The 13,320-nt window shown below is 36.2% G+C and overlaps 1 protein-coding gene across 35 annotated transcripts in view; it reads right to left on the bottom strand.

Moving 5' to 3' along the window:
• The window catches only part of MAP2 (microtubule associated protein 2), a 297,900-nt gene that overhangs the window by 58,273 nt on the left and 226,307 nt on the right, over window positions 1–13,320 (bottom strand). Inside the window, exon 1 of one of the 35 annotated variants that reach the window (XM_027566086.1) lies at window positions 11,857–12,038. The exons of the other annotated variants lie outside the window; for them this stretch is intronic. The gene's annotated coding sequence lies outside the window, so the exon portion shown is untranslated. Of the gene's footprint in view, window positions 1–11,856; window positions 12,039–13,320 lie in introns of those variants that run through there. 35 annotated transcript variants of the gene reach the window in all.

Here is a 13,320-nt window from a genome sequence, read left to right as displayed (position 1 = left end):
AGCTTCTTCAGCATTACTAGTCGGGGCATAGACTTTGATTACTGTGATATTGAATGGATTGCCTTGGAAACGAACAGAGATCATTCTTTTGTTTTTGAGATTTCTTCCAAGTACTGCATTTCAGACTCTCTGTTGACTATAATGGTTACTCCATTTCTTCTAAGGGATCCTTGCCCATGGTAGTAGATATAATGGTCATCTGAGTTGAATTCACCCATTCTAGCCCATTTTAGTTGCTGATTCCTAAAAGGTCGATGTTTCCTCTTGCCATCTCCTGTTTAACCACTTCCATTTGCCTTGATTCACGGATCTAACATTACAGGCTCCTATGCAGTATTGCTCTTTACAACATCAGACTTTAATTCCATTACCAGTCACAACCACAAATAGGTGTTGCTTTTGCTTTTGCTCTGAAGAAAGGAAATGTTAAAGAATGCTCTAACTACCACACAGTTGTACTCATATCACATGCTAGCAAAGTAATACTCAAAATTCTCCAAGCCAGGCTCAACAGTACATGAACCATGAACTTCCAGATGTTCAAGCTGGATTTAGAAAAGTCAGAGGAACCAGAGATCAAATTACCAACATCCATTGAATCACTGAAAAAGCAAGAGTTTCAGAAAAACATCTACTTCTGCTTTACTGACTATGCCAAAGCCTTTGACTGTGTGGATCACAACAAATTGTGGAAAATTTTGAAAGAGATGGGAATACCAGACCACCTGACAAGCTGCCTGAGAAGTCTGTATCCAGGTCAAGAGGAAACAGTTAGAACTGGACATGGAACAACAGACTGGCTCCAAATTGGGAGAGGAGTACAACAAGACTGTATATTGTCACCCTGCTTATTTAACTTATATGTAGAGTACATCATGAGAAATGCTGGACTGGATGAAGCACAAGCTGAAATAAGATTGTTGGGAGAAATACCAATAACCTCAGATATGCAGATGACACTATACTTATCGCAGAAAGCGAACAACTAAAGAACCTCTTGATGAAAGTGAAAGAGGAAAGTGAAAAAGTTGGCTTAATTCAGAAAACTAAGATCATGGCATCTGGTCCCATCACTTTATGGCAAATAGATGGGGAAACAGTGGAAACACTGACAGACTTTATTTTTTGGGGCTCCAAAATCACTGCAGATGGTGACTGCAGCCATGAAATTAAAAGACACTTTCTCCTTGGAAGAAAAGTTACCACCAACCTAGACAGCATATTCAAAAGCAGAGACATTACTTTGCCAACAAAGGTCTGTCTAGTCAAAGCTATGGTTTTTCCAGTAGTCATGTATGGATGTGAGAGTTGGACTATAAAGAAAGCTGAGAGTCGAAGAATTGATGCTTTTGAACTGTGGTGTTGGAGAAGACTCTTGGAGAGTCCCTTGGACAGCAAGGAGATTCAACCAGTCCATCCTAAAGGAAACTGGTCCTGAATATTCATTGGAAGGACTGATGTTGAAGCTGAAACTCCAATACTTTGGCCACCTGATGTGAAGAACTAACTCATTAGAAAAGACCCTGATGCTAGGAAAGATTGAAGGTAGGAGGAGAAGGGGATGACAGAGGATGACATGGTTGGAAGGCATCACTGACTCAATGGACATGAGTTTGGGTAAACTCCAGGAGCTGGTGATGAACAGGGAGGCCTGGATTGCTGTAGTCCATGTGGTTGCAAAGAGTCGGACACAACTGAGCAACTGAACTGAACTGAACTTGCAGCTCAAAACATACTACATCTTACTGTAATCTGAAATTCTGAAAGGATCAGTTATGTTTCTTTTGAACATCTAAAATTTTCAGAAGTGGACATTTTTAGTCTATGTTAGAAATTATCTTAAGGACGTTGTGTAATATGCATTTTATTCTTTATTTTGTTAATGTCAGGGATTTCGAATTTCAGTGAAAACTTTACAAACAGTATTTGAATATTAACTTGGTATAATTTTACCAGCAGTGTCATTATGTTTTTATAACTAATACAAAAATAGCTCATGATATGGCCATAAAGTCTTGTCATGCCTAAGCAAAATGAATGGATAACTTGGAACTGATCTGATAAATGATCTGTCTAAAAATCAGCTAGACTGAAAACATTAAAAAACAACTTCTTTAAATCAATTTTATAACCTTCAAATAATGTTATTGCTTATGAAAAGTGAAAGTGAAGTCTCTGAGTCATGTCCAACTCTTTGAGACCCCATGGACTTTAGCCTATTATGTTCCTCCATCCATGGGATTTTCCAGGCAAGAGTACTGGAGTGGGTGCCATTGCTTATAGGCTTATATAAAATAAAGGATTTAAAGATTAAAACCCAGGAAATACAGCAACAGGTGACACTGTATCATCAATATAGAGATAAACAGCTACAAGTAAAAAAGTGAAGTCTGTCTTGTAAACATATTCTGAATAACAGACATGGGGTTGGTATTCACAAGAGGATCAAAGCAGTCCTCAGGAGACTGAACTGAATTCTGGAAAGCCTGTTTATTTTTGTTATTGGGTAAATCTATTGGTGGAAGCATATAGCATCAATAGAAGTAAATAGGTATAAGAAACTGAGACATACTCTCATCCACAGAAACCTACTTGATAATACCTTGGAGACATGATGCTAAGCTATTTACATTCTCCTACATAATGAATAAACATCATATTGCAATACAAGGTTATTAAACAAGTTGCTACACGAGGCACTTCTATTTCCTGTCAATATTATGTATTCCACAAAGTAACATATTTTCCAAGTTGGAAAACTTGCAAAATCATGGATAAAGGCAATTTACTGTCTCCTTAGAATATCATTTTGATTTATATCAGTGTAGTACAGATATTTTATATCATAGTAGATTCTGGTGTCAGAAAATCTGAAATCAAACCCTGTCTTTAGCTCTTACTAACTGCAAGTAAATACTCTCTCTAAGCTTCAGTTTCCCCATCTAAAAAGGGGAACTGAAGTGATATTCATCTTTTGGTATGTTGGGACAACTAAATGAAATATATATATATATATATACACACACACACATACATATGTATAAAGTGCTTATTTAAATATATATTACTATTTTAATCTCATTCACAGTTTTGTTATCATCAAGTCTACTATCATCATTTGACTGACAAAATGTAGGTAAAGAACGACGGTTTCTGTCATACATTAGGATAATTCTGTCATTCTTCCCAGTGAGTATCTTCTTGCTTGAATTTTGGGTCATTGTCTAACAGACTGTATCAGGCTCCTGCCAGTTATTCTTGAAACTAAAACGATAAGGTAAACTTTACTCTATCCTTACACCATGTTGCTATTGTTTAGTTGCTAAGTCGTGTTCAACTATTCTGTGACAAGGCTCCTCTGCCCATGGGATTTCCCAGGCAAGAATACTGGGGTGGGTTGCCATTTCCTTCTCCAGGGGATATTCCCAACCCAGGGGTATTCAGCACTTACAGTCGGTTTGCAGTCCTTCAGTTTTTTCCATGATGCTGATTCATGCTACACCACTATGCACTTCTGGTCACATTATTTTATCACGTCGAATTCTGTTGCCAGTGTCAGGCCCTGTTTTTAGCACCTATTTTTGGTTTAGTTATTTTGTTATATTAATCTATCTATATTGTTTGTTTGATTTATAAACAATGGAGCTGAAACTTTCTCAGTGGCCCTGACAATTCCAACCTGGTTCGAGCAACATATGACATTGTTGGTATACAAAGAAGTCTGATGTGTACCTTTTGGGTTTTCATCACAACCAGCTGAGATGACTTGAATATGTAAAGGCTCACTGATTACACTGTGAACAAAAAAAATCCAAGCAAGTTGGCATATGCCTGAGAATATATTTTTGTTGATTTCTTTCAGGTAAAGAGAAAAGTAAGAGATGTTGACAATAAATTCAACCATATGGAATATAAAAGCCATAAAGTGTTTTTGCTTTTAAGAATAATAAGTATAATAGTGCTATATTGAAAGAAATGACAAGTAAGCCTACCGTACACTTGTGAAAGGAAAACAAAACAATTTTAGACAGAATGCTCCTGTCAAGAAAAGGTTTTTCTCAGTGGGGTAGAGAATGGTTGCCTAGGAAACTGAAGCTAATTGCTGCTGCTGATGGAAACTAGTCAACAAGGAAAGCACTGTGTTTGAAGCACTCGGCTAAACAAATACCCTAGATAAATTCATAAAAACAGGGAAAGAAGGAAAGTTCCTTGCCTCTGCTCCAGCTTAATTTGGAGACTGAATGGTCTCTCTGAAGCTGTTACCCGTGATCAACTGTTGATGAAGGAAATTAAAAGAGCAGATTGGTTTTTGTTGTGGTGGTGGTTTTGTTTGTTTCTCTGGCACCTTAGTACTTATTAAGGAGGCCAGCATTGGCATATCCCTTCCTAATCAGATTCTCACTGATCTCAAAGGGTCACCCTAGCCACCTGGCCAACACAACAGCTGTAGATCTCTGCGTACCAGCTTTTTCTTTCAAAGATGAATTCCAAAGATTTACTGACTAAAACAAGGATAAATTTATGAGGGAAAACACCTTTACAGTAATGTTAGTCTATGGAGATAAATGTATTTAAGATGAGGAATCATGACTGCACAAAGTTCATTCTGAAGGGTACTTAAATTTAAGTTATATTGTACCCACTCCAGATGATGTAACTATACTTAGTCATTACCAAGGCTATGAAGATGAGTAAGACATGGTGTTCCTATATTTAAATTGTACTGGAAAGTGGGACAATCTCATTGAAGAACATGGTTTTTTTCTTTGTTTGTTTGTTTTTTTAAGATTTTCCTAGTAAGGGCCACAGATGTTGGCTGATCTATACATTCACAGTCACTCACATGGTCCTCTTCTGAAAGGCATTTGCAACCACTTGGGCTAGGATTAGGAGTACAGTGTATGACTATAGGAGAATTTTCCCTATTTCCTTTTTTCCTATTCCTATTATGTGCTTAAATCCATAATCTTGTTTAGATGGCCAATTTAATCTACTCAAATGAAGTTCTTAGAACTTGGATAGAATTGGCCTAATGTTTAATTTACTCAAAGGGAAAGACTTTGTAAATTAAGATGGTTATCAGTAGAAGGATATTGCAAGTTAAGAACAACATATATGGAATCAAAAGTAATTAGAAAGGCAAAGCACCAATCAAAAACAGTACCTACTGGAAAATTTCACTTCTAGTTTTAAGGGTACAGCAGAAGAAATAAAGCAAGCAAATATGGCTTAGTTTTATAATTATATATTCTAATTAAAGGTTTGTGCTGTTGGTGGTATTGGAGGATCTAAATGTAGTAATATGTGCATATTTGTAGTGTTGTTTGCATTTCATATAGTAAACACTTACTAATTATATCAGCTTTCAATATTTTATTGATTCTAAATTAATTTGGGAAAGAAATGTCTTGGGGAATATGGCTCTCTGAAAATTTCTAACTGCTTAATATCAATAAATTGAGTACAATAATTAAGGCACTGAGGGAACTGATAAAATGCTTTTAGAGCCTTGTAATGCTCAGGTTTTGCATTTTGTCAAAACCATTACAATCGTACTACTCCTTGTAGACTTGAGATAAATTGGATTACTGTCTGTATTGTCTTGAGCATATCACACAAAGGAATGTAGCAGGAGACATTATTAATAACATTAATGAAGAGATGAAATACCAATACAACTAAGAGAGATTGAAAAAATTCACCCTTAGAGTAACTGCATGATAAACAATATAAAATGTACTGTGCGTGCAGAACAGCACTTGCACACATGCCTGTGTGTGTGTGTGTTGAAGCTATGCGTGTGCCAGCATTCATGCACATAAAGGGCCATCTGTGTCTTCAAAGTTTTATCTGGTTTTGGTACCTCGAAAGACTTGGGCACCAGCACGAGTCTAAGATTCATATGGGGAAATTATTGTTTCTACAGTTGCAAAACCAGGAATGTCTGAGACAGGGAACACAATGAAAAAATGGAAAAACATTCTCGATTCCAAAAAAGAAAAAAATCATTGAGCAAAGTTTTAAAGTGTAAGTGCTCCATATATCAGGAAGAGTCTTTACCAGTTACTTCTATAAACTGAAAGATTTCATCTAGGGAAAAACTGTTACAATAAAAAGGTAAAAATCATCAGCTTAGCTACATTTTGTTGGCTCCATCTCATCCCCAAAGTGATAATTTGAAATCTGTGGAGGCCTGTGACCTAGAACCCTACAGAATTTAGGAACTATGTGGTGGGAAGATTGCTTTTGTCACAGTACATCATAGTGTACCTTCAAACAGCAAACAGACCAACATGACTTCTGTGTAATTAGTTTGCTTAAGCCTCTAGTTCTAACATAGTTATAAGAATGAATGTGTAATAATATAGAACATCCACCTTATTTGATTCTTCTTAGTCAGTCTCTCATGAAATGTAAGTATTTTAAGTGTTTCTCTTTTACAACTGCCTATTTTATTTTTAGCACTGGAGTTATATAAAATGTTGTTCACAAATATTCTGTTTATATCAGTCCTGAAAGGACTTGGCAGACGTTTAAGTCACTAAGTACACATGGTAATTATCATTACAAATTATAACTGAATATATATAACCTGAGAACCATGTTTCAATTATACTGCAGGAAAAGGGACAGTGGAATTAATTACATTATGAAATTCTGAAAACTAAAATGCTATGATAGAAAAGAAAACAAAAAATGAGAAAGAGATAATTTTGAGTCATCCTTCTTTTAGTCTTTAATAATGTTTGTTAACTAGAGCTCAGCCATAACACAAGATAAGGAGGACTGTTTCTTTGGGAAAATTCCAAAAAGCAAAATTGTTGATAGTTAAGAATCTTTTCCAGGGTCTCTGAGTAGCAAAATCAAGAGAATTTGCAAATAAGAAGATAATTTTTTTAAGTAAGAAAGTAAGTGTCAAGTCTAACATTATATTTATACTATTATGACAGTAAAAAGCAAAGACTTAAATAGAATTTAAAAATTTATGCCAAAAATTATTCTAGAATAAAAATATCTTTTGTATTCTGGATTGATTAATGCATTCCATGAAACATCCTATTAAATGAATTTCTCTCCAACTATGGGATACAAAAAGTTTATGTTAAGATAAACAAAAACAATTAACAGTAATTTCAAAGTAATCTTCAGAAATTTACAAATAACATACAAATACTACTTTAGAAAATCCCCTCTAATTATCTGTTGAAATAAAATTTTACATTGATGATTTTGCTTCAGTGTTGTTTACTTATCTCAATCCATATCTTTCTGTGTAGTGGGTCTCCCTGATAGCAAGCACACCTCTAGAAATACTGGCAAACTGTTGGTGCCAAGGGTGACTTAAAACTGTCAAAGGTGGGATGGCAAATATTCTCAAGAGCACAGATATCATTGCTATCCTGACTGAACGCACTTCCTCTCCTAAAATGCAACTTTTGAAAGTGTCATCTGTACTTGCTTCAAACTCATTTCTCTCTCTCTCTCTCTCTCTTTTTTTTTTTTACTACAATCAAGACAGAAGAATTGGATGACAACTGGCCTGGAAGAACTTACATACTTTTTGAGACAGGCCAAGTTAGTGCAATTTTTTTTTTTTGAGAAAAATCAATTCTGGTAAAGTTCTCAGGAGAACAGGTTTATTCCAATCTTTCCAATGCTTTAGTCATAAATCTTGGTTTTTCAAAAAAACCAACAGATAATTTTTAAAGAAAAAAAATCTACACTTTAGCTTAAGATAAAGAATAGTAGCATGGAAATGCAACAAGGAGAAAAAGTATCCAAAGAACTGATTCATTTTAAAAACTGCTTATAAAATTAACAGTAGTTTAATTAAATACTGTCCTTTAAATACTGAAATAATTAAAATTAGAAAATGTAAATGGGAGCATCTTTCATTTTAATATGTCAAAAAGAAAAGAAAATCTTCAATTACATGCAGCTTTTAAGATTTTTTAAAATAAGAAAACTAGAGAAGTGTGTCTGATTGAAACTGAGACATTTTTCCTAAAATTAGGATATCCTAAAATTAGGATAGAATAAATATCCCTGTTATTCAATAGGGAAATGCTGTTTATTACCTAAGAACTTATCATTTTCAAGTAATTTTATAGACTCAAAGATGAAGTAGTGTAAAAGAACATTGTTGATATATCAATCAGATTGACCTTCAAAAATAGGATATATAACATCTAAGACAATACTAGCATATTCCTTTAATGAAGTATAATTAAATCTATGACTTAGAGCATCCATTTTCTTTAATAGTCAGTTTGTCCATTTGTCAGAAGTGAAATTTATGTGGCCTTCTGATTTATAGTAGTGAGGCAATCTTCACCTTAAAGCCAGAAGATCAACAAAGGTGTGCATTTTAGAGTTCTGTTTGCAAGATATTTCAGTATCACTTTCTACTGAGGCCAACTCTTACATCAGACTCTATTTTGCAAGAATGAACAAGAAAAGTTGTTCAATATCAGTCTATTTCTTAGCTGTTAGATTATGGATGTGTCTCATAAAGGTCATATATCCTGATTTTTTATATTCTTTCCAGTTCAGGTGTTTTCATCATCAAGACTCTATTTCTAATCAGAGGTCTTACTTCTATCCTAAGTCAAAGATATGTTTTCTTCACTAGAAATCTTCACTCCCATTTGCAGAACATAACAAGTCTTCTGCTATATCCCTCCATGACACTCTCTTTACGACAGTATTTCAGAATTCCAACTTGATTGAGCTAGTCAACACTTCTACAGTCTTTACTCTGAATCCAGCCTCCTCCCATGTTTCTTCATCTGCCTCTTTAGTTCCAATATTCCTAACATCATCTTTCCCACAAATATGTTGCTTACACAATATTTATACAAATATATTCAAAGTTTTTGTAGCCCTATTTTGTGTATGTAATTTCTATTCTCAAAATTGAACATGAATAATTTTTCTCTTCCTTCTTTTTTATGAACTTTTTATTTTGTATTGGGGTATAGCTGATTCACAATGTTGTGATAGTTTCAGGTTCTCTCTTCTTTATCTCACTTTCAAAAATATTTATTAGCACCTACTATGGAGTATAAGCATTGCATTATATACCAGAAGGGACATGGAGATGAATGAAGCACAGCTTCTACCTCAAAACACTTATGATCAATGCTATTCAGTTCAGTTCAGTCGCTCAGTTGTGTCCAACTCTTTGCAACCCCACGAATCACAGCACGCCAGGCCTCTCTGTCCATCACCAACTCCTGGAGTTCACCCAAACTCATGTCCATCAAGTCGGTGATGCCATCAGCCATCTCATCCTCTGTCGTCCCCTCCTCCTCCTGCCCCCAATCCCTCCCAGCATCAGAGTCTTTTCCAATGAGTCAAGAGGTGGCCAAAGTACTGGAGTTTCAGCCTCAGCATCAGTCCTTCCAATAAATACCCAGGGCTATTAGCAAGACATAAACATGGTACACAGGGGTATTTGAAAGAGGAAGAGATTCATTTGAGAGAATAAAATGAATCAGTTCTGGACCTTTGATCATGGATTTCTGATAATCTCTTCTGTTGCATGTACCCTTTCAAATGAGTCCTCTGTCATTTGTTTCATGATGCGGCATTTGAATGAAACCAGAACAGATTGCTTGGGCAAATTAACTAGCTTTGCAAAAGAGAACATTGTTAGTTCAAATAGAGAACTGACTACTCATGCTGGAGTTACTTATGCAAGAATCAGAGGTGCTCAGCTCCCAGCCTTACCTTGACCTGTGTTTCCAAACACAAAACCTGGACTGAAAATATTGAATCTAATTTTCAGGGTGCTGAGGCTGAATCATCTCTATTACACATGATTTTTCTCTGAATCATGTGTTGATTGCTCCCTTAGTACCCATTTTGCCTCATGTTTTCTGAAGTTTGAGCATTGATGAAATCAATTGTAAAAGTGGACATTTAACTCTCCTTTCTAACATTTGCACACTAGCATTACCTGGTATTTGCATACTTGTTAAAAGCTGCCATGAGAGCCTAGAACATATGCTTCCCTCTTTCTCTGCTCATCAGCGTCGCTGGGTTTAGAACTCTATTTTCTCTGAGTGTTGCTGAACCATGACTCATTCTATAAGGCGAGTCACACAGAGGGAGGGCACTGGGCGGTTTGGTGTCCTTTCCCCGCACCCTCCCAGGAGTCATGATGTCAAGTCAGATCATGCTTAAACTACCAGGTCTGCAACGCAGCACCCGTTGTTCTGTTCATCTACTCCTGGTATGAATTTCCAGACTCCCCTGACAATCAAAGCAGTGCTTTATGTAATGTGCTAAGGTGCAGTGAAGTGTGAGGGAATGAGAGGGCTTGATACACTGAAGCAGAAAGTCGGTTCATCTCAAGTAGCTTGGGGAGAAAAGAGGGAGGTGTTGATGACTGCTAGGTCCTCCCCGACCTACTAACCTCCCAGTAGCGATAAAACCAAACTTGGAGCCAACCCTCAAGGGGATATTGGTAAACACTGACAGACAGTTTTCTCAGGTATATGCAAGCAATATAATCAAATTTATATATATATATATATCTCATACTTTTCAAAAACACACCTTAGTGACTGATGAAGAATATTCTCCAGATATTAGTTAATTTATTTGTTCCAAATTACTATTAAGGTTTTTCTCTTTTATTTTCTGGGAGGAGAGAATTCTTAGCAATTGAGCAAGGGACATATAAAGGTCATGCATAATCCTCACCGAAACATAGACTTAGAGGGTCCAAAAAAAAAAAATCAGGAAGACTGGCTTCCATGACTGATTATTGTCATCTATTCACTACAAACAAAAAAGATTTTATGAACTGTTTAGAAATCTTCTCTAAATGGAGATTTTAAAAAACCTCAAATAATTGGGATACACTGAAAGAAAAATATGATAATACAATGTGGTAGCATATTAGGAAAAAATTTGATAAGGTCTTGAAAAAAATATAGGATTATGAGAAAGGCTCAAGTGAAAAATACAATGCTATTAAATTATATTTACCGCTAGAAACAAGAGAGAGTAATTTTTACAAGTAGTTCTGAACTCTCCTTAGCTCAAATCTGTTGCATTAAGATTCAAATTCAAAACAATTTTTCAAAGTGTCAGTGGACCAAAAAGAAGAATTATATATATATACATGTGTGTGTGTGTGTGTGTATATATATATATATATATATTAGTGTCTATGATGTAGTTCTGATTTTAACCCAAAATAAGACAATAAAGAAACGAGAATGATTTCCACAAGTGCATGGGAGGAATTTTCTGGAGGAACATACATGGGAGTAAATGCATATGCAAATTAATCTTAATTTTAAAATATTATATTATGTTAGATCAAGCCTTACTCTTCACAACTTGAAGTGTTTGTAGGCAATTAAAATTCCAAGGAATAAAATCATGGGTTTTATTTGTTGAGTCACTGGGTTTAATTAAAAGGAGTCAAGAGAAACCAAGTTTTCCTTAAATTTGGTTTCATAATTACTGGCTTCAAACAATCACATTCCACTCTAAGATTCTGGCTGAAGAGCAAAGAAAGATACAAGGTAATTTTTTTATAGAAAGAACTACCTACAATTGCACATTTAAATAAACAACTGTATCTGGTACCTATCTTTTCTTCTAATTTGTAAAACATTTTAAGCTGTATTTAGCAATATCTGCTATAAGCAAGCAACCTTACCAAGACTGAGAGGCTGTTCTTCATTATAAAGTCCAGGTAAGACAGCCCCCAATTAGGTTCAGATCCCCTTCTATTTACCAACAAGGCAAGTCACATATGATTGAAGCTAATACTCCAAACCTGCTTCAAAGGGTACAGAGAGCACACAGGACAAAGCAAACGTGACAAATACAAACCTCATGCCTTTTCTAGCAATTCTTGTCTTTCTCACTTTTTCTAGACCCAGATGCCCAACCTTTCGAAGGAAAACATTGCAAAGATCCCCATTTTCTGTCCTTGTCCATCGGCGCCGCCAGGTGCAGACACTTTGCGGTGAGGCCGTGTGCTTTTCTGCAGATCCACCCTGAATGCTAAATAACTGCTCTGCACACTCCTCTGCGGAGCTTGGGGAAATGGCAGCCAGAGCAATGAGTGGTTGGCATGGCAACAAGGAAAGGAAAATCTGCAACCTTTTGTATTGTTAGGCCAGCCTATTTATTTGCCTTGGGGGGTGGTGGGGCCGGCTTCAGTCACTTCACATGAGAAATGGTTCTGCACTATTTTGCTCTGTGTGCATTAATATATATTATGTATAATATACCATAGTTTAAATGGGATGGTGATTCCTACCATTAAATCTAAAATGTGGGAATGGAGAGAGGGGACTATGGGGTGAGAAAATGCAGATTCAAATTTTCTAAGATTAGAAAGGGAGAGAGAGAAGTGTAGAGGTATATTCAGATTTTTGCTTGTGACTGATGATAACCTTTTTCTCCACTATGCATTTCAATCTGAAATGTATAATTTCAGCAACAAAAAACTTAGATATCTAAGTATGTTCATGACTGGTCTGCTTGAATCAGGAGGATGTGAAAGGGCGCGCTGAGCTTTAGAAGGTGCATCTCCATTGGAAAGCTCTGGAAAAAGTGACTGTGATAACCCTGAAGGGCCTTACAGATCTCAGTGCTTTGGTGGGAGCAGATCTGGAGAAATGCCCCAGAAATGCTGGAGAAACACTGCAACCCTTGGGAAATCAAGGGGTAGTTTACTGAAGGACTGACCTTTAATCTTCAAATTTACTCAAAAAGAGACCTGGTGGTGACTTGTGATAATCACAAAGGCACTTTACACTGTGACTGCTGTTTTGTTTTTTTTTTTAACCAGTGTTCAAAGCATTGTACCTCAGAATAGTCAAAATCACTTAAAAAGTGTCATTTTAAATACTTCAAAGTTTTGGCATCTGTAAACATCTCAGAATTGCCTCCTTTCTTTCTCCATTCAAGCTGAAAACTGGGAATAAATTTGCCGTCATGCTGAAAGGCACATGGATATGACCGTTCTGCAATGGAAGAACTGTCTTTGGCTATGACTGGTTATTGTTGCTGCTGGGCATCTAGCTGCATGGGGCAGTGGAAGGAGCACGGCCCCATAAAGCAGAAGACCTGTGTGCTGGCTTTAGCCAAGTATCCTGGATGGGTCACTAAACCCATAAATAGGAGAAATATGAGAGGTCATCTTACAAGATAACATCTAGTTATCTTGATGTTGTCTTGTGTATTGCGTATTCAGTCACTCAGTTCTTTCTGACTCCTTGCAACTCCATGGACTGTAGCCCACCAGGTTCCTCTATTCATAGAATTTCCCAGGCAAGAATACTGGAG

The sequence above is a fragment of the Bos indicus x Bos taurus genome, chromosome 2, assembly GCF_003369695.1.
Source record: "Bos indicus x Bos taurus breed Angus x Brahman F1 hybrid chromosome 2, Bos_hybrid_MaternalHap_v2.0, whole genome shotgun sequence".
NCBI classification, from domain to species: domain Eukaryota; kingdom Metazoa; phylum Chordata; class Mammalia; order Artiodactyla; family Bovidae; genus Bos; species Bos indicus x Bos taurus.
The sequence above is the reverse complement of the archived record's forward strand: the minus strand, read 5'-3'. Positions and strand labels throughout refer to the sequence as shown.